Source organism: Malaya genurostris, chromosome 2 (genome assembly GCF_030247185.1).
Source record: "Malaya genurostris strain Urasoe2022 chromosome 2, Malgen_1.1, whole genome shotgun sequence".
Taxonomy (NCBI): domain Eukaryota; kingdom Metazoa; phylum Arthropoda; class Insecta; order Diptera; family Culicidae; genus Malaya; species Malaya genurostris.
In genome coordinates, this window is record NC_080571.1 from 146,672,389 (window position 1) to 146,694,392 (window position 22,004).

At 32.4% G+C, this 22,004-nt stretch overlaps 1 protein-coding gene across 5 annotated transcripts in view; it reads left to right on the top strand.

The window, feature by feature from the left end:
* The window catches only part of LOC131431865 (uncharacterized), a 339,850-nt gene that overhangs the window by 121,150 nt on the left and 196,696 nt on the right, over positions 1-22,004 (top strand). The window contains exon 1 of one of the 5 annotated variants that reach the window (XM_058597782.1): positions 15,785-15,967. The exons of the other annotated variants lie outside the window; for them this stretch is intronic. The gene's annotated coding sequence lies outside the window, so the exon portion shown is untranslated. Of the gene's footprint in view, positions 1-15,784; positions 15,968-22,004 lie in introns of those variants that run through there. 5 annotated transcript variants of the gene reach the window in all.

A 22,004-nucleotide genomic window follows, 5' to 3' on the forward strand; every position in this document is an offset into this window, starting at 1 on the left:
GCGATACAGCGATTATAGCGATCTTCCAACTTTTCGATACCATTTTTGTAGTACGATTTGTCCTTTGCCTCAAAATAGGCCTCAGTTTCAGCGATTACCTCTTCATTGCTTCTAAATTTTTTACCAGCGAGCATTCTCTTGAGGTCTGAGAACAGGAAAAAGTCACTGGGGGCCAAATCTGGAGAATACGGTGGATGAGGGAGCAATTCGAAGCCCAATTCGTTCAATTTCTGCATGGTTTTTCGTTGTTGTTTTTTTGTGAGCTCACGCGGTACCCATTTTGCACAAATATCATATCCATATCCAAATATACGTGAAAAATATGTCCAACACGTTCCTTTGATATCTTTAGGGTGTCAGCTATCTCGATCAACTTCACTATTTTTTCACATTTTCATCGGTAACAGTCTCTTTTGGACGTCCACTGCGTTCATCGTCTTCGGTGCTCATATGACCAGTACGAAATTTTGCAAACCACTTACGAATTGTTGCTTCGCCCGGTGCAGAGTCTGGATAACACTCATCAAGCCATTTTTTTGTATCGGCGGCACTTTTTTTCATCAAAAAGTAGTGTTTCGTCAACACACGAAATTCCTTTTGTTCCATTTTTTCACAATAACAAAAGTAGCTTCACTAAAAATGCAATATCTCACAAACTAATAATCAGACAGCTGTCAAATTTATACACGAATCTTTTGAAGGTTGGAACTAACTGAAAATGGTATGGATTTAATTCTAGTGGCGCCCTCTCATAGAAACGATACGAACTTTTCAGCCGATCTGTTATATACTGTCGGCGAAGGCAATGAATTTCAATAAATAACGAAAATTAAAAGAACACAGAGTTTTGTGTAACGGCTCATATATCTGAATTACTGAAGAATTCATCCTTAGTGCTTCCTTCTTATTCCTAAAGAAACAGATACACTAGCATTCATTGATAATAATCCGAAAATATCTTAAGCACCCTTATTCTGAATAACGACGTTTTGATTTTTCTGTTTCTCCTAGGATAACTAAACCAATGAATTTTTAGGGTCGGAAATGACAGCCACAATATTATTATTATTATTATTATTATTATTATTATTATTATTATTATTATTATTATTATTATTATTATTATTATTATTATTATTATTATTATTATTATTATTATTATTATTATTATTATTATTATTATTATTATTATTATTATTATTATTATTATTATTATTATTATTATTATTATTATTATTATTATTATTATTATTATTATTATTATTATATTTGACATATATAATACACATACATACATACATACACACGGATGAATTGCTTAACTTATCTTAGTCGAATGTCAACTTTCACTAGTCGTAATTTCAAGTAATTTCAAAACATTTTTTTATGACAAAATCAAAATCTATGTATAGACACTATGAAATTTTTATAATTCCAATGGCAGATATAAGATTCTTCAAAACCAAATTGAGCTTGAATTCATGTTTAGGTAGTTTTTGTTACTTACCATTTTTGGAAATATAAGTGTAATTTATAGGTAATCGTACTTATCCCCAAATTTCCCAACCAGAACCGGCAATGAAATTCAATACGATGAATCTATAGTGCATCGAAATGTGAGGGCGTGAGAGCCGACTGAAACAGAGAACCAAAAATGTGTACGAGAATTGTAGCAAGCGCATAGAAACTGGATGTGCTGTTTGAAATTTCAAGGCACCGCATCTTCTTCTGCGTGCGGCTCGTGATTGCAACATCTACATTTCCAAATGGATTGAGCGTAAAAGCACATAGAGGAAATGATTAAGATACTTCTCACAGTTAACATGAAATTGTCCTTTTAACTGCAGCTATAAATTTGGGCCTCAGTTACTTTTATATCAAGTTTTGTGGTAAACAACGACATTAAGCTAAAGAATTCAAAATATACTGAACACAAGCTTCTACTTGATGAAAGATGCGCTTTAACCGAGTTTTAAATTTTACATTGTAAAGTGACAGTTTTAACATGTGTAAATGTCGCGAACTTCTGGTAGCTATGACCAAAATAATATAATAGTTAATATGCCGTTCCTAAAGATAAGATAATTCAATGCATAACAGGAAGAAAATGAATTCCAGATTATCAGCAAATTTGTATTTTGGAATATATTCCAGGTTAATAGAAACTCTAAACTATTCATATATATAAGATAACTTGATATGTCTGGAAAGCTTGAGACCATATTACTCAAGAAAGACATTATTAAATAACTTGGTGAACTAAAACTTTTTTCTAAATAAAACGAAATAAACATTCGAATCTGTTACGGGCAACCATGCTGCATTCCACGCTTGGAAACATGTTTTTTGGAAGAACCGTTCATTCATTCGTTTTTGCATTCAAAGCTTTGTTGTACGGTACCTGCAAATGAGTTTCTAAATGATTTTTGCATTGCTAATTCCGACTCCAAATTTTGCACTCAAGGTTTTTATTCGATTGGTGGTTCAATGTACATATAACGAACTTAATGAGCCAGATTTTGTATGTTTCAGTTCTGGCTTGGAAAGATTCTTAATGTCCGTAGTATTGCAACACTGACCATGCAATAGTCCCGTAGACTTACAAGTCGACCGCAAAGTTGAATGCTATTCAGAATCACGCTAACTAGTATCGAATACAGAATCTTTAATTTGAATATATCTTTTGCTACAAACATTCATTCACCGTTTACATCTAAAATCTGATTCAATTGACTTATACACTCTTGTATAAGAAACGATCGCGCCTTTGATATTCTGAAGGAAGAGATAAAGAGGATGGAAATAATGCTCCACGCACATCAGTACGCGCCTACACTATGAATGTTACAGCCCACAAACCGAACGTAAACTGCCTGAAACGAGCACGCCGAACTGTCTCAGCTCTTTAATTATGAATATAATTTCTTGAAAACAAACTTATTATTATTATTATTATTATTATTATTATTATTATTATTATTATTATTATTATTATTATTATTATTATTTTTATTATTATTATTATTATTATTATTATTATTATTATTATTATTATTATTATTATTATTATTATTATTATTATTATTATTATTATTATTATTATTATTATTATTATTATTATTATTATTATTATTATTATTATTATTATTATTATTATTATTATTATTATTATTATTATTATTATTATTATTATTATTATTATTATTATTATTATTATTATTATTATTATTATTATTATTATTATTATTATTATTATTATTATTATTATTATTATTATTATTATTATTATTATTATTATTATTATTATTATTATTATATTTGACATATATAATACACATACATACATACATACACACGGATGAATTGCTTAACTTATCTTAGTCGAATGTCAACTTTCACTAGTCGAATTTTCAAGTAATTTCAAAACATTTTTTTATGACAAAATCAAAATCTATGTATAGACACTATGAAATTTTTATAATTCCAATGGCAGATATAAGATTCTTCAAAACCAAATTGAGCTTGAATTCATGTTTAGGTAGTTTTTGTTACTTACCATTTTTGGAAATATAAGTGTAATTTATAGGTAATCGTACTTATCCCCAAATTTCCCAACCAGAACCGGCAATGAAATTCAATACGATGAATCTATAGTGCATCGAAATGTGAGGGCGTGAGAGCCGACTGAAACAGAGAACCAAAAATGTGTACGAGAATTGTAGCAAGCGCATAGAAACTGGATGTGCTGTTTGAAATTTCAAGGCACCGCATCTTCTTCTGCGTGCGGCTCGTGATTGCAACATCTACATTTCCAAATGGATTGAGCGTAAAAGCACATAGAGGAAATGATTAAGATACTTCTCACAGTTAACATGAAATTGTCCTTTTAACTGCAGCTATAAATTTGGGCCTCAGTTACTTTTATATCAAGTTTTGTGGTAAACAACGACATTAAGCTAAAGAATTCAAAATATACTGAACACAAGCTTCTACTTGATGAAAGATGCGCTTTAACCGAGTTTTAAATTTTACATTGTAAAGTGACAGTTTTAACATGTGTAAAAGTCGCGAACTTCTGGTAGCTATGACCAAAATAATATAATAGTTAATATGCCGTTCCTAAAGATAAGATAATTCAATGCATAACAGGAAGAAAATGAATTCCAGATTATCAGCAAATTTGTATTTTGGAATATATTCCAGGTTAATAGAAACTCTAAACTATTCATATATATAAGATAACTTGATATGTCTGGAAAGCTTGAGACCATATTACTCAAGAAAGACATTATTAAATAACTTGGTGAACTAAAACTTTTTTCTAAATAAAACGAAATAAACATTCGAATCTGTTACGGGCAACCATGCTGCATTCCACGCTTGGAAACATGTTTTTTGGAAGAACCGTTCATTCATTCGTTTTTGCATTCAAAGCTTTGTTGTACGGTACCTGCAAATGAGTTTCTAAATGATTTTTGCATTGCTAATTCCGACTCCAAATTTTGCACTCAAGGTTTTTATTCGATTGGTGGTTCAATGTACATATAACGAACTTAATGAGCCAGATTTTGTATGTTTCAGTTCTGGCTTGGAAAGATTCTTAATGTCCGTAGTATTGCAACACTGACCATGCAATAGTCCCGTAGACTTACAAGTCGACCGCAAAGTTGAATGCTATTCAGAATCACGCTAACTAGTATCGAATACAGAATCTTTAATTTGAATATATCTTTTGCTACAAACATTCATTCACCGTTTACATCTAAAATCTGATTCAATTGACTTATACACTCTTGTATAAGAAACGATCGCGCCTTTGATATTCTGAAGGAAGAGATAAAGAGGATGGAAATAATGCTCCACGCACATCAGTACGCGCCTACACTATGAATGTTACAGCCCACAAACCGAACGTAAACTGCCTGAAACGAGCACGCCGAACTGTCTCAGCTCTTTAATTATGAATATAATTTCTTGAAAACAAACTTTTCTTTCCATAGAATTTCATTGATCGTTCGATTCATAGAATATCGACCAAAATATAAAAATTAACTATTCATTTAAACCCAAGTCCGTTCTTCAATCCGTTTCGTATTAGTAGTTTCGTATATTATTAATTATCAATTATATTGTTATCAATGCCCTACCAACGGTGATTGCTATGCGCAATGATCAATCGCTGCGCAAAGCAATCACCAAAGGCAAAACTAAAACCCACATGCTTGCCTCGAATCTTCATAGCAAACCAAGAGCAACAAATTTGAACCGCACCGGCTACTGTCGCAGACCTGGTCAAGGGAGAGTAATATTTTGCTCTCGACAGAAACAACGCAGTGACTGATACCCGAAGTTTACTGTCGCAACAGCGAGAACTTCATGCTTCTTCGGCTGTCGTGGACCATGACAAAATGTCTTGAGATGGAATGAACTGTCGAACGAAGTGAATGACGGCAACGTTGGCTGTACAGAACTATTTGTATAAGGGCTGTCATGGAAAGAGTAGCAAGACAGCCTCTATAATAATGTCGCGCGGCGGTACATTTGGGAAGCCTGGCCAAAAGTCTTAAAATTGCATGAAACGTCGAGATTTGATGTCATCTGGAAAAGTTTTGTTTTTTAAATCGACTTTCTGGGACTTCGCAAAAAAAATATCAAGTTCCAAAAAGTCGATTTTTATGAAAAAAATTTTATGAGGTAACACTAAATATCGACGTTTCATGCAATTTTAAGATTTTTGGCATAAAAAAAATCCGATTTCGGAAATTTTATGTATGGTGCTTTGTCAAGATCGAAAATTTTCAAACTTTAACCGCTGGGCAGCACCCATTACCCATGTCCGATTTAGCTCAAATTTTGCATGAGGACTTTTTTCAACGTGCTCAAAATTTTTAGTACCACCGCCTTACGAAATTAGTGAAGATCTCAAAATATTCGCACCCTTATGTATATTAGAGCGGTACAAAACAACGTTTTTTGTCGGTTACGTCACTTATACCATCATATCTCCGGAACCAGAAGTTTCAGTCATTTGATCTTCGAACTTAATCAAATGCTCAATAGTAGCTTTCAAACGAACCTAAGTTTAACTTTTCGTTTGAGTGTTTGAACAGAATGATTTTACAAGGATAAATTTTTTAAATATTACCATTTAATTCTGTTATAAGTATATCACGTCACTATACAAATTCACTATGTATCTCACGACACTATAAATCTTGTATAATAAACGTCACATCACATATGCACATTTCGAATACAATTTATATTCATCTTCAGTGTGATAGTTTTGTTTAGTTATTGAAAGAATGCTGCAATGTTGTTTCTTTTATATGAAATGGAAGTAGGTAGATTCCTACAACAGGTATAAACACCTCGAAAAAATTATCTAAGGGTAGGGAGAAATCAAGTGTTTTCTATGTTTGTCTGTCCCCTGTGTGTAGGTAGTAACTTAAAGAGCCAGGAAGACCTATTTCCTTGGTCTCTGTTTAGTAAAGAAGTGGAATTATGTTTGAAAATTTCCAGACTTTCTGCCGAATCTAATTTCCATGGGTTGGAAATTTGTCTTAAAATTTTTATGTCATTTGTAGTGAAATCATGGTTTTCGGAAAAGGCATGCTCAGCTACTTTCGACTTGAAATGGTGTGATAAACCCCGTTCCAGATCCTTGGATGCTTTCCCTATTTCCGCTATGTGTTCCTTGAAACGGATATCTAATGATCTCTTTGTTTGTCCAATGTATAATTTATCACAATGAGAACATGAAATTTTGTATACCCCCGATTTTTTCAATTTGTCAGTAGGATCTTTAGTAGATCCTAGTAAAGTTTTCAACTGGTTGCTAGTACTACTGAACACTAAATCCAAGCCAAAGGGTTTTAATTTTGATTTAAGTGGATATGCCATGTTAGAGTTGAAGTCTACCGATATTCTTTTCCAGGTTTCTGATAGGGGGGTCAAAGTTGTAAGTGATAATTTTTTCAATGATCTTAATTTCTTATCGAGGATTGTTTGGATTGAGCGCTCCGGATATCCATTGAGCTTTCCAATTTCGAAGATAAAATTTTTCTCTTTCACTACCGCATCATCTCTGAGGGGTAATGTTAGCATTCTGTGAAACATATGGTGAAATGCTGCCATTTTGTGTTGGTGAGAATGGTTAGAAATATTAGGTATGACTCGCTCTGTATTGGTTGGCTTCCTATATATTTCGAAAGATAAAGTTTTCGCCTCCCGTATAATGAGAACATCTAAGAAAGGTAAACTGTTGTTTGTCTCCCTCTCGCAGGTGAATTTTATGTTCCTATGTAAATTGTTGATTGTATCCAAAAAATTTTCCAAATCGTTACGTTTGATGATGCAAAATATATCATCAACGTATCTCCACCAGCGATTAGGTAGTAATCCTTGTTTATTTAAAAGTTCTTCGAGGTTTGCCATAAATAATTCGCATAAAAATGGGGAGAGCGGATTACCCATTGGGGCCCCTTGTAATTGTTTATAAAATTCCCCTCTGAATTTGAAATAATTTACATCCATGCAAAGCCGGGTTAGAGTAAGGTAAGACCTTACTTTGCATTTCCATAAACTACTACTCTTTTGTTTAACTAACCAATCTTCCAACAGATTGATTGAGTCCTTCACCGGGACACTTGGGAATAAAGAGGCTACATCGAAAGATACCATTATTTCGTCATCTTCGATTTCACCTGAGTTCAGAAGTTGAGTAGCGAATTCTTGTGTATTGGGAATGGATCTACTAAAAAACTTTTTCGGCATATTTTTGAATTCTTCCACTAGCCATTTGGAGATTTTTTGGGTAGGGGCTCCTACTGAAGAGATGATTTCCCTTATTTCATTCCCAGGTTTATGGACTTTAGGTAATCCTTTGATTTTTGGTAATGAAGGGTTAGGAACTTTGAGGCGGCTGAGATTGATATCGAAGTTAGGGTTACATTCTATGAGAGTTTTATCTATTTTTTTGATAATTTCTGGAAGGGGGTCGGATCTTTGTTTCCTATATGGTCCGTCATTAATTTTTTGGATTGTCATAATCATCCTTATCCATAATAACAACTTTGTTCCCTTTGTCAGCTTTAACATAAAAAAACTGGCTTTTCCCGCAATTGTTTAACTAGCTCTCTTTCATTTTTATTTTGTTCATTTCTTAATGGAGTATTTTTAATGACTTCAGCTACAATAGTCCTGGCGTCATTTATTTTCGAAAAAGGAAGGTTACAGCTATCTAGACCTGTTTCAACGTCTATAATAACCTGTTCGAGATTAACTTTGGAAGAAATGGCATAATTTAACCCCAAGTTGAGAAGATTTGTTTGTTCGTGTGTGAAATTTTGTGATGAACGATTAACTAGGAAGTTTTCTGAAAACTGTACCGAAGGTTTTGGAGGATGGACCATACGGTTTCGGGAAAGTAAATTTACAAATTTTTTATTGAGTAGAGTTCGTTTGCGTTCTGATTCACAGTGCTCAGCGAACTTTACTTTGGCTAGAAAAATTTCGAAACCATGAGGGTATTGTTTTGCTAGTTTTAAATGGAGATTATAACATTCCAAGGTTTTTACCCTTTGGATGCTATACAACTTTTTTAAATTTTCTTTTAAAATTTCCCTCTGAATTTTACCCATAATGTTATTAGAGAAAGATTTCCTACCCCGTATTTTACAGCATGTCGGAATAATTCCAAAGCTCTTGCACCTTTTCAAAAATGCAACATCTTTCGATAATCCCGCAATTTTCTTTCTTAACTTTAAAAACCTATTTAACTCACTAGGCTTGGTAGCCATTTTCATTAACTTTTCGTTCTATCACACTGAAGATGAATATAAATTGTATTCGAAATGTGCATATGTGATGTGACGTTTATTATACAAGATTTATAGTGTCGTGAGATACATAGTGAATTTGTATAGTGACGTGATATACTTATAACAGAATTAAATGGTAATATTTAAAAAATTTATCCTTGAACCTAAGTTTGTTAAAATCGATATAGCCATCTTTGAGAAAATTGATAGCGTAAAATACAACGCGTTTTGTCGGTAACGTCACTTATACAATCATATCTCCGGAACCGAAAGTCACAGCCATTTTATCTGTGAACTTGAATAATAGCCCGACAGTAGCTTTCAAACGAGCATAAGTTTGTTAAAATCGGTTCAGCCATCGCTGAGAAATTTGAGCGCGTATAAATATCTTCGAAAAGTGCACACACACACATACACACACATATACCCACACACATACAGAGAGAGAGACATTTTCCTATCTCGTCGAACTGAGTCGAATGGTATATTACACTATGGGTCTCCGAGGCTATTTTTATCCCGACTCCGGAGGATTCTTACCTTCAAGTTCGGTAACACTTGATAAATATGCACAATGATAATTATTTGTAAATAAATTCTTTATAAATAATAACTCCTGAATTTAACAAATATTTTATTCATGTAATCATATATTTTGTCGTGAATACGACTTACTTTACTATGGGGTGCCTTTTCAAAATTAGTCATATGAAAGAATGGGCAGAACTTAATCGTGAATATCTCGACTTGTATTAACGGTAGCAACATAATTCTTTCACCATTTCATCAAAAATATGATCAGGAATTTAGGATAATATTTTGAACAGCGTGAGATAACCACACACAACTCAAAAATTAAGTTTTCTCAAACTTTGAAAACAACGCGGAAAACTCTTTACTTTTGCTTAGCTTTTTCGCGCAAGGACGACGATTTTGAGGTAGTCAGGCACATATCTTCAACTGACTGCGAATAAAAAGGGGAACCGTGGTCAAAAATCGATCATTTATTCTTGTGCGTTCGACGGAAGCAGACGTCGTGGGACCAGCAGCTTCGGAGAGTGCACCTTCTGCGTGGTACCAATCCTCAAACGCTCAGGTCGTGCTCTCATTTGGACTTCAGCCGTCAGGTGGAGCAATCGTTAATGAAAGCATACCTTTTGCGTGGTATAAAGCCTCAAACGCTTAGGTCGTGCTTTCATTTGGACTTCAATCGTCGGGAGCAGCGGTCGTCAATAATGAGAGCAGACCCCTTTTGCGTGGTACCAAACCTCAAACGCTCAGGTCTTACTCTCATTTGGACTTCAGTCGTCAGGTGGAGCAGTCGGCAATGCTTTTATATGGACTTCAGCCGTCAGGTGGAGCAGTTGGCAATGAAAGCAGACCTTTTGCGTGGTATCAAACCTCAAACGCTCAGGTCGTGCTTTCATTTGGATTTTCAATCGTCAGGTGGAGCAGTCGGCAATGCTTTCATATGGACTTCGATCGTCAGGTGGAGCGGTTGGCGATGAAATCAAATATTTTGCGTGGTATAAAACCTCAAACGCTCAGGTCGTTATTTCATGTGGACTTCTATCGTCGAGAGCTGCAGTCACTAGTAATGATGGCAGACCTTTTGCGTTGTACAAAACCTCAAACGCTCAGGTCGCAGTGCCAGTTTCCCTTCGAAGAAGGTCGATTACATCATCCTGTTGGTGGTCGTTTGCATTGGAGCAAAATACAACGGGAAATGGACAACAATGTGGAGCATTATGCAAAATCAGCCCTTCTAATGGCTCTAAATGTTACCTAAAGAACTATAATGATCGTTTCAAATTCTAGTAGTGAAAAATGGGAAAGCTTGCACAATTAACACAATCGATCAACTAATTGATATTCGGAAGTATAAAGAAAGAGTGTCAGTTTTATTCGTATTCACGACATCCAGTTATGTCTCTGGCATTACACACCTGTACTTTTTTATAATTATATTTAACCTTTTTTATAAGTAGTAATATTACATTCTTATTACTATTGTTCATTTATTGTTACTACTATTATCATAAATTTAAATCCTCATTATAAATTTATATCAAGTTTGCATTATTTTAAATTATTTTGTTAAATATTAAAAATGTTACTTTAAATTATTCTTTAATATTCAATTTTACATCCTTGATTATATATGGTGTCAGATTTCCCCTAAACCAATAAACACAAATGAAATGCACATCTATACATAATTTAATGTGAAACAAACAGCCTGCTATATTCTCCAAAATTTGAACTTAAAATTGGCTATAAAAACTTTCCGAACTCCCTGCCACCATAAAATTCCTATCATCTGGCATTACCCGCTACCAACCAAAAATGAAATGTCATTCGGCCCGTTCGATTTCTCTGCCCGGACGCCGCCGGGTATATAAACACCAGCGAATGATCATTCGCTCTCTTTGCTGGTAACAAAAGTCTAGCCATATAAAGTGGCGTTATTAATAAGTACGAATTATTCTTCCAGTGACAATAGTGTTGATCACCTGTCTAAAAATAAGTGATTGTGAGTAACCCTGAATCGGATGGAACCTAGTGCCTGATGAAGGTCCCCCGACAGTCACCGCTGGAAAAACGTAGAATTCGACGGAAGAAATCCGCCTAGATACAGGGCTTGCAAATTGAAGCAACGAATATGAACAAATGGGTTTCACCATCTGTGCTATTCACACACATTCGTATGTCAGGTAGAATTCACAGCGCAACCCAAGCAAGGAGAGCCGTTTGAAAATGTGCTCAAATGCAAAATTTCTGCTATAAAATGTTTAAAGTATGTTTGAAATGTGATCAAATTTGGTCTTGAAATGCGAATATTATGTTAAAAATGATTTCTGTAAACCTACACTTTAAAACTAAACCGTAAACATTGTCTATATGACTTTGCTTCGCGTCTTGTAGCACGCCGTGAGGCAAGGTCTTCTTTCTCGTACAATACTAACGAGAACGAACCCTTCGTTTCATTACATTGTCATGGATTGCTTAGTTCATGTTTAACTGAGACTGAGAGCACAGACAATTTACTTGGCAAGGGGAATTGGTCTGCTCAGTAGCATATACTCTCACGCATCCAATTTCTCTCTAATATAGGTCTTTCATTCAGCTATGTCAAGCAAAGTGTTCACAGCATATGTTTTTTATTGCTTCGTTCGTTTGAGATTTCACAATACAAGCCCTGCCTAGATGTAGTGTAAGGCTTTGCACGTGTGAGCAAAATGGTTGCGAAACGGTTGCGAAACGGTAGCCATTGTTTCTGCTGCCATTGATGGTGGACGGCTACAATTCCGCCTGGTGGACTTCAAGCATCGCAGAGGCGACCGCTGGAGATCGTCGCTAGAAGACGCATCAAAATCAGAAGCGAATGCGTTTTTCTTTAAATCCCTTTTTTTTAAATCCCTAATAGTTAAACTTATATTAGTTAAAATGAAATTTTTGATGTTATAATATTGCTTCCTTTTCGATATTCTTTTAAATTTTTTGTTTTGAATTAAATGCAAGGGAAGTAAGTTCGCATTCTCCCGGATGAAATCGACCCGAGCCGAGCAGGTTAGAAATAACCTATTTTAATCCACCTAGTGGTGTAATGATGCCATTCTCATATTACTCATAAATATAACCGTGAAATTCGCAAAAACAACTGTTATGTACAAATCCTGTTTAATCAGTAGCTGATGAACCGAAAGTAGTATCCACAACAAATTAAAGAATTCCGTATGAAACTGTAAGATTTTTCTTTTGAACCTGTAAGTTTGTGAAAATCTATTTTACCATTTCCAAGAAAAGTGAGTGAGATCATTTCTGCAGTTTTCGATAACCATTCCTCTTCTTCCGAAACCGGATTCAAATGACCGGAATAGCCGAAGTGGGTTTGTTTGCTACCAACAAATATGACCTACAAATTGGAATAGTTTTGAACGTAGTTAACCCTATACTTATTATCTCATGCTCTGTTTCGATTAAACCAATTAAACGAAATCTAACAAACGAAACGAACCTGCGTTTCTTTTACTTCTGCATATGTAAGTCAAGCTAAATAGCATGAATCAGCAGCATGAAACATGTAGTAGGATTATTATTATTATTATTATTATTATTATTATTATTATTATTATTATTATTATTATTATTATTATTATTATTATTATTATTATTATTATTATTATTATTATTATTATTATTATTATTATTATTATTATTATTATTATTATTATTATTATTATTATTATTATTATTATTATTATTATTATTATTATTATTATTATTATTATTATTGACATCACTATACACTTTTCCTTTATTCGGTGTTGTACATATTGTCACTCTATATGGCGATTTGATAACTTTGACACTCATTGCCCTGTAACTGCGGAATTGGAAGTCGAATACGGATGAAATTCCACAGTAGCTTTAAAGACTTTAATGAACTTTAATTCAAATCGAGATTTGTGAAAATGGGTTCAAACATCGCAGAGAAATGGAAGTGAATTTAGTTTTAGGAATTTTTTTTCTCCACTTTCCAAGCCATCTCTGAAAAAAGTGAGTGCATATTTTTTTCATTTTGTCGTGAATACGACTTGCTTTACTATGGGACGCCTTTTCAAAATTAGCCATATGGAAGAATGGGCAGAACTTAATCGTGCATATCTCGACTTGTATCACCAAAAATATGATCAGGAATTTATTATCATTTTTATTATTATTATTATTATTATTATTATTATTATTATTATTATTATTATTATTATTATTATTATTATTATTATTATTATTATTATTATTAATATTATTATTATTATTATTATTATTATTATTATTATTATTATTATTATTATTATTATTATTATTGTTATTATTATTATTATTATTATTATTATTATTATTATTATTATTATTATTATTATTATTATTATTATTATTATTATTATTATTATTATTATTATTTTTATTATTATTATTATTATTATTATTATTATTATTATTATTAATATTATTATTATTATTATTATTATTATTATTATTATTATTATTATTATTATTATTATTATTATTATTATTATTATTATTATTATTATTATTATTATTATTATTATTATTATTATTATTATTATTATTATTATTATTATTATTATTATTAATATTATTATTATTATTATTATTATTATTATTATTATTATTATTATTATTATTATTATTATTATTATTATTATTATTATTATTATTATTATTATTATTATTATTATTATTATTATTATTATTATTATTATTATTATTATTATTATTATTATTATTATTATTATTATTATTATTATTATTATTATTATTATTATTATTATTATTATTATTATTATTATTATTATTATTATTATTATTATTATTATTATTATTATTATTATTATTATTATTATTATTATTATTATTATTATTATTATTATTATTATTATTATTATTATTATTATTATTATTATTATTATTATTATTATTATTATTATTATTATTATTATTATTATTATTATTATTATTATTATTATTATTATTATTATTATTATTATTATTATTATTATTATTATTATTATTATTATTATTATTATTATTATTATTATTATTATTATTATTATTATTATTATTATTATTATTATTATTATTATTATTATTATTATTATTATTATTATTATTATTATTATTATTATTATTATTATTATTATTATTATTATTATTATTATTATTATTATTATTATTATTATTATTATTATTATTATTATTATTATTATTATTATTATTATTATTATTATTATTATTATTATTATTATTATTATTATTATTATTATTATTGACATCACTATACACTTTTCCTTTATTCGGTGTTGTACATATTGTCACTCTATATGGCGATTTGATAACTTTGACACTCATTGCCCTGTAACTGCGGAATTGGAAGTCGAATACGGATGAAATTCCACAGTAGCTTTAAAGACTTTAATGAACTTTAATTCAAATCGAGATTTGTGAAAATGGGTTCAAACATCGCAGAGAAATGGAAGTGAATTTAGTTTTAGGAATTTTTTTTCTCCACTTTCCAAGCCATCTCTGAAAAAAGTGAGTGCATATTTTTTTCATTTTGTCGTGAATACGACTTGCTTTACTATGGGACGCCTTTTCAAAATTAGCCATATGGAAGAATGGGCAGAACTTAATCGTGCATATCTCGACTTGTATCAATGTCAGCAACATAATTCTTTCACTATTTCACCAAAAATATGATCAGGAATTTAGGAAAATATTTTGAAGTGTGAGATAAACACAAACAACTCATAAATTAAGTTTTCTGAAAATTTAAAAAAAACGCGGAAAACTCTTTGCTTTTGCTTGCGTTTTTCACGCAAGGACGACGATTTTGAAGTAGTCAGGCATATATCTTCTACTGAACGTTATAAAAGGGGAACCGTGGTCGAAAATCGATCATTTATTCTTGTGCATTGGATGGAAGTAGAGGTCGGGGCGAGAAGACGCATTAAACCAGTTTCGCATTATTTGGCACTGCGACGCAAGGCTAGGCTAGGTTTGTACGCAAGGGTAGTTTCAATTCAAGCAAGAACGATTGTATCTGCTGCTGATGGTTTGCATTGGAGAGAAAGAAAACAAGAAACAAAAAGTGGACAACAGTATATAAAATCAGCCGTTCTAATGTGCACTTTTCGAAAAATGTTCCGAACTGTGCTAAATACCGTAGAGAATTCCACAATTAGGTCCTTCTAAAAGGCAGAAATGAATACTGTACAGCATCTCGATAGATTCTTCCAATGAAATATGCAAATTCGAAATTAGATAATCGACGTCAAAAATCGTTTAAAATTCTAGTAGTGGGGAAAGTTTCACAATTCACACAATCGATCAACTATCAATTCGAATACGAAAGTGTAAAGCAATCGTGTCAGTGTTATTCGTATTCACGACATCCAGTTATGTCTCTGACATTACGCACCCGTACTTTTTTTGGTACATATCATCCTATATCTCCGGAATCGGAAGTCGGATCGTAATGAAATTCAATAGCAGCCTATTGGACTACGAGGCCTTCCACTTGAATCTTTGTTTGTGAAGCGGTTCAGCCATCTCTGAGAAAAGTGAGTGCATATTTTTGTTACATACACACACAGACATTTGCTCAGTTCGTCGAGCTGAGTCGAATGGTATATGACAAAAGTTGATTTTCACAGTGATTGCATAGCCATTCTATATGAGAAAGGCAAAAATAAATTTCGTTCGCAAACTAATTATTGTCTTACTATTTTTCGCAAATTATATCTTCAATATTGTACTTTGCAACTTGAATATAGTCCCTCTTTATATTGCTTATGGAAAACTGCAAATAATTTATGAAAAATGTGTTTTCAAAATATCTCGAAAACAGTTGTTCGCTTCCTCTTGATATCAAAGATTAATTTATTCAAAATTTCATGAGGATAGAGAACCCAGCATAGGAAGTAGCTTCCTATGAGCTTTTCCATTAAAGGTAGCTTTGAGAATAATATTACATTGCTCAGATACATTTATTTATGTATTTATTTATTTAAATCTCTCCAACTCTCTAAAACATTCATTGATTTCCTTGTAGCTTGACGTTTTTTGTGATATTTGAATAGTAAATATTATATTCGATTTCACGAAAAATCGAAAGATATTTTTTTAGAAAGTTCATTTGATTTCTTACAACTCTTTGGAAATAATGTGGCTAAAAACACATACGTCCTTTACAAAAATTAATTTTTGTTGAAAAATTCTCTAGACCGGTGAAAAGAACATCATTGGCTATAATAAACACACATGCAAAGTACTGAGTACTAGTTACTCATTTTCAAATGATACATGGACACTTCAAAAATTGAGTAGTTACCATCAATAATAATGAGTAACTCTTACTCTAAATTTGAGTTTAACACAAAAACTCGTTTTTATGTTACTATTCGCAAGATCAGTCTAAAAGTTGTACTAACCATTTGTAGCAACGGTGTGCTGTCTGCAAAAACCACAATTTTTAGACTGCCCTCTTGGTTGTGCCATCGACGCAGTTATTGTGTCCAGAAGGGATCCGTACTGTGCTTCAGAATGGAAACAAATATGCTCAAGTGTGTCATTAATGAGGAACAAGTGTCTGATTGGTGTCTGAGCAGTACTGACATGTGTGTTAAGCTACGATTGACACACTACTCCAAGCGATCGTCACTTGATATGATATCTCGAAGTTAGAAATCAATTGTAAACGGAATAATAAATAAACACAGTATGATTATTTTATGTATTGCGTGTCAATTAATTAATATTTTAATACAATACAATTAAAAAAAGGAGCAATTTTACAATTTTTTTGGTATATGTGGAATAAAATTTCATTCAGAATTTAACAAATTACTCTATTTTTAGCACATGGCAAATAAAGCATTACTCAGTATATGAGTAGTTTTTACCCGAAAATTGTGGAAGTAGAAGAACTCAAATTTGAGTAACTAAGGAGTTACTCTAAATTAGAATTGTTCCACTTTTTCTATGGATGAGTGAGATCTTACTCATTTTTGAGTAACTATTTTAAAGAGTGTAACGGTTGGTAATGTCAGACACTTGGATGCAGTATCGAAGTGGATACACGATGACGAAGGCACAAAAATTTCAAAGAAAAATGCGTCATTCACAATGTTGACACTGGAAAACAAATTCTGAGAAGGAAGTATGAATTGTCCAGTTATTTGCACTTTTATATAATAAATTTTATTGTTCATGGAACTTAGTGTTGAGAAAGCCTCCATGGGGAGGATTGCTAAAACCTCCAAATTCACCCCTCCTCTTGCACACCGGTGGGTAATATTTAGTTACCATAAATTTTCTAATGAATTTTGACAAAGTAATGTCGATTGGATTTTAAGAAGAAGAATTTTAATTGTTGGCATCCACTCATCAAGCTAGATGACGTACTCTGATTGACACGTTCAAACATTCGTCAATTCAGTCCAATTCTTTTAAACTACCTGTAAATCACAACTACTTTTGCTATGGTCATTTAAGTTCGATGTATTCGAACCTATGGGTTGTGCTATACATCCATTTGCAAATCACCTAGCTACAATTATTTGAAATATGTACTCTGTTAGTACAGTGTCTCCTACAACCCTATTATTCACCAGTTAACCAAAATTACTAGTGAACTGCAGTATTGTGAACAGGCACCCCAAATGTACCGCCGTGCGACATTATTATTGAGGCTGTCTTGCTACTCTTTCCATGACAGCCTTGCGATAGGTTTCATCACGACAGCCCTTAGACAAATAGTTCTGTACAGCCAACGTTGCCGTCATTCACTTCGTTCGACAGTTCATTCCATCTCAAGACATTTTGTCATGGTCCACGACAGCCGAAGAAGCATGAAGTTCTCGCTGTTGCGACAGTAAACTTCGGGTATCAGTCACTGCGTTGTTTCTGTCGAGAGCAAAATATTACTCTCCCTTGACCAGGTCTGCGACAGTAGCCGGTGCGGTTCAAATTTGTTGCTCTTGGTTTGCTATGAAGACTCGAGGCAAGCATGTGGGTTTTAGTTTTGCCTTTGGTGATTGCTTTGCGCAGCGGTTGATCATTGCGCATAGCAATCACCGTTGGTAGGGCATTGATAACAATATAATTGATAATTAATAATATACGAAACTACTAATACGAAACGGATTGAAGAACGGACTTGGGTTTAAATGAATAGTTAATTTTTATATTTTGGTCGATATTCTATGAATCGAACGATCAATGAAATTCTATGGAAAGAAAAGTTTGTTTTCAAGAAATTATATTCATAATTAAAGAGCTGAGACAGTTCGGCGTGCTCGTTTCAGGCAGTTTACGTTCGGTTTGTGGGCTGTAACATTCATAGTGTAGGCGCGTACTGATGTGCGTGGAGCATTATTTCCATCCTCTTTATCTCTTCCTTCAGAATATCAAAGGCGCGATCGTTTCTTATACAAGAGTGTATAAGTCAATTGAATCAGATTTTAGATGTAAACGGTGAATGAATGTTTCTAGCAAAAGATTTATTCAAATTAAAGATTCTGTATTCGATACTAGTTAGCGTGATTCTGAATAGCATTCAACTTTGCGGTCGACTTGTAAGTCTACGGGACTATTGCATGGTCAGTGTTGCAATACTACGGACACTAAGAATCTGTCCAAGTCAGAACTGAAACATACAGAATCTGGCTCATTAAGTTCGTTATATGTACATTGAACAACCAAACGAATAAAAACCTTGAGTGCAAAATTTGGAGCCGGAATTAGCAATGCAAAAATCACTTATTTGCAGGTACCGTACAACAAAGCTTTGAATGCAAAACGTGATTAATCCACCTAGCAGTGAGATGATACCTTTTTTTTATCTATCCGCATGTGTTTTTTTGCATGGATATTCTTAGGTGGTTTAGTTCTCTTGACATTATTTTAATTATCGTCGTTTCAAACGGCAAATTGAGATTTTAATCACTCATTACCCTGTAATTTCGAATCTGCAAATCGTATCGAATTTCAATCTTAACGTGTGACATTCGATTGAACATTCCATGAGATGTCGAAGTAAGTTCCACTTTAGAGTTTTTCGTCATTATTTATGGTACTTCCAGAGCTGGTATTCAGGAACTAGCATAACCCAAAATGATTCGAATGGCCATAAATTAATACGCCAAACAATTTACATCTTCTATATCGGTATGAATTTTAAAAATTCATCATCTGTAATTCCAGAATCGGATAAAATTCACCAATTTTGTATGGGACCTTAAGTCCTTTAGTTTGAATTTTTGTTTATGAAGTTCGATTTGGCCTTTTTGAAAAAATGATTAAACTTTGAGAAACGATTCGAAACTGGATCCGGAGTTCTAAGATCGGTGTAGCCGAAATCATATAAATTCACCTGAGGAGTGTGTAGACATCTTTGAGAAATTGTAGTGCGAATTAAAATTTGGGGGTGCATTCCGAATCCAAAAAAGAATACCGCTTAAACTGAAATAAATTTATTTGGTAATCGACTATCCAAATTTGCAAACCCGATAAACCTGATTAATTTATGTGAAATGGACATTTTTATACTAATCACCCTGTATCTCCTAAACCAGAAATCGGATCTGACTAATTTTTATAGGATTTTAAGACCTCTCACGATTCTTAGATTTCATTTGAATCTTAGATCGGTTCAGTCATCTACGAGAAAAATGAACTGCATTATTTTAATTTCGTTTCACATGTCATCCAGTGGTTCCGAAATCAGAAGTCGGATCCAAATTTGGAAGTATACTAGTTTTCATATGAATCTGAGTTTGTACACGGAAAGACCGAAATCAGCATTTTGACAAAAAAATTAGTTGATTTTCTGATTTTAGTTAGTTATTTTTTGAGACAACTAAAAAAATCTTACTTTTGCTAATTTAGAATTTTTTATTCTGATTCCCTTAGTAATAATAAAATATTTGTTGAAATGGCTATTTTTTTAGTTGAATTCACCAATTAAACGTGCTGTCATTTCTTAGCTAAGGCACACTTCATTTCCATTCAACTAATTAAAAAATTAGTTGAATTAGAGAATTAAAACGTTGTTTTCAACCAACATAAATGGTTGAATTGGCTTCTGCAATTTGCAGCTATGTGGCGCACTGTCACCGAAAAAAACGTTAACACCGTAATGACTACTAACCACTAGATGGCACACTACTACCGAAAAATATTTCAGTCGCGGTAGTCTTCTCTATATTGGCAGGTATAAATACGATGTTGTATTGGAGAAAAAGACATAAGCGAAACATAAACTTCTTTTTGAAAATTTTTCTTCTAAATCGCTGCTTTCTTCATTCGACTTCGCGAAATCGACTCTCTCACTGAAAACTTTGAGCACTCGGAAAACAAAAACCGTATACAAGTAATACATCAGACGGCGTAGCCCGGAAGGTTGGAAGATACAAAAAACATCATTTGACATATATAATTAGAGTGCAACATTCGAAACTCAATTCACTTTTCCGCCCAAAAAACATTATTTTGCACAATCGCTTCAAATGCGCACAAATTCTGAATAAATACATTTTCCACTAAGAGTTTACGTCATTTTTACAAATCGAATCAGAAATTTATATATGGATATATCGTAACACATACGAAAAACATCAAAACAATTTGCAAGCAGTTTCAACAAGACTGTCATTTTTAGCTTTTTAATGGATTGTTTTGCTTTGACACTTCTCATGGGTTTTTGGCTAATAAACTTATTAATTAAACCAATTTCATTTTTGTGTTCTTTGTGCTGTCCTTCAGTAATGATGGTGATAGATAAATAGAAACAAATTTTCTGATTTTAATAACAAATTAGTTGTCAATGAGAATTTCGTGTTGGATTGAAATAGTGCTGGTTTGTGTCCAGAATATTCGCCAACTAAACACATTCTCTAAAAGTAAGAGTTTTTTTTCCAGCAAAGTAAATTCTCACTTTTAACTAATTTTATAGTTTTTTTTGGAAATTTTGTTGTTAAAATCAACTAATTCAAAAACAGTAATACGAATTAGGCACAGAGCTAATTTCGGTCGTTCCGTGTAGAAAACGGTTTAGCCAATCACACCTCCGAAAAAATTGAGTGAAATTATTTGTCACACACGCATTTGCTGATCTCGACGAACTGAGTCGTATGGTATATGGAAGTTATTTTCTTCCAGCATTTAAATAAGTAGTTTAAATCAATATAATTATGGAATTACTTTCAACTCGAAAATGCTGATATCATCTGGTTTATAAATGCCATATTCGAACGATTATGTTGCCAAAAACGAACCGTGCTGAAATCGGTCCAAGGCAAATTGTCATGAAAAAGGATGCCGTACACAGTCTTTTGGGCACTTAGAAACAATTGTATGTCACAGTATGAAAATCGTGTTTTCCGTTGCTCCCAAGCATTTCTTTGTCATACATTGTTCAAAACTTCTACTGCTGGAATAAGGGGAAAAGTCGTTTACACAAAAATATTGATATCTCCATTAAAAATGGACGGATTTTAACAAACTATGGCTTGTTGGATAGCTATTACCGTGCGGAATCTAAGTCTAAAAACATATTCTGTTTTCAAGGTCAATTGTGACAGATACTGTCAAAAAACG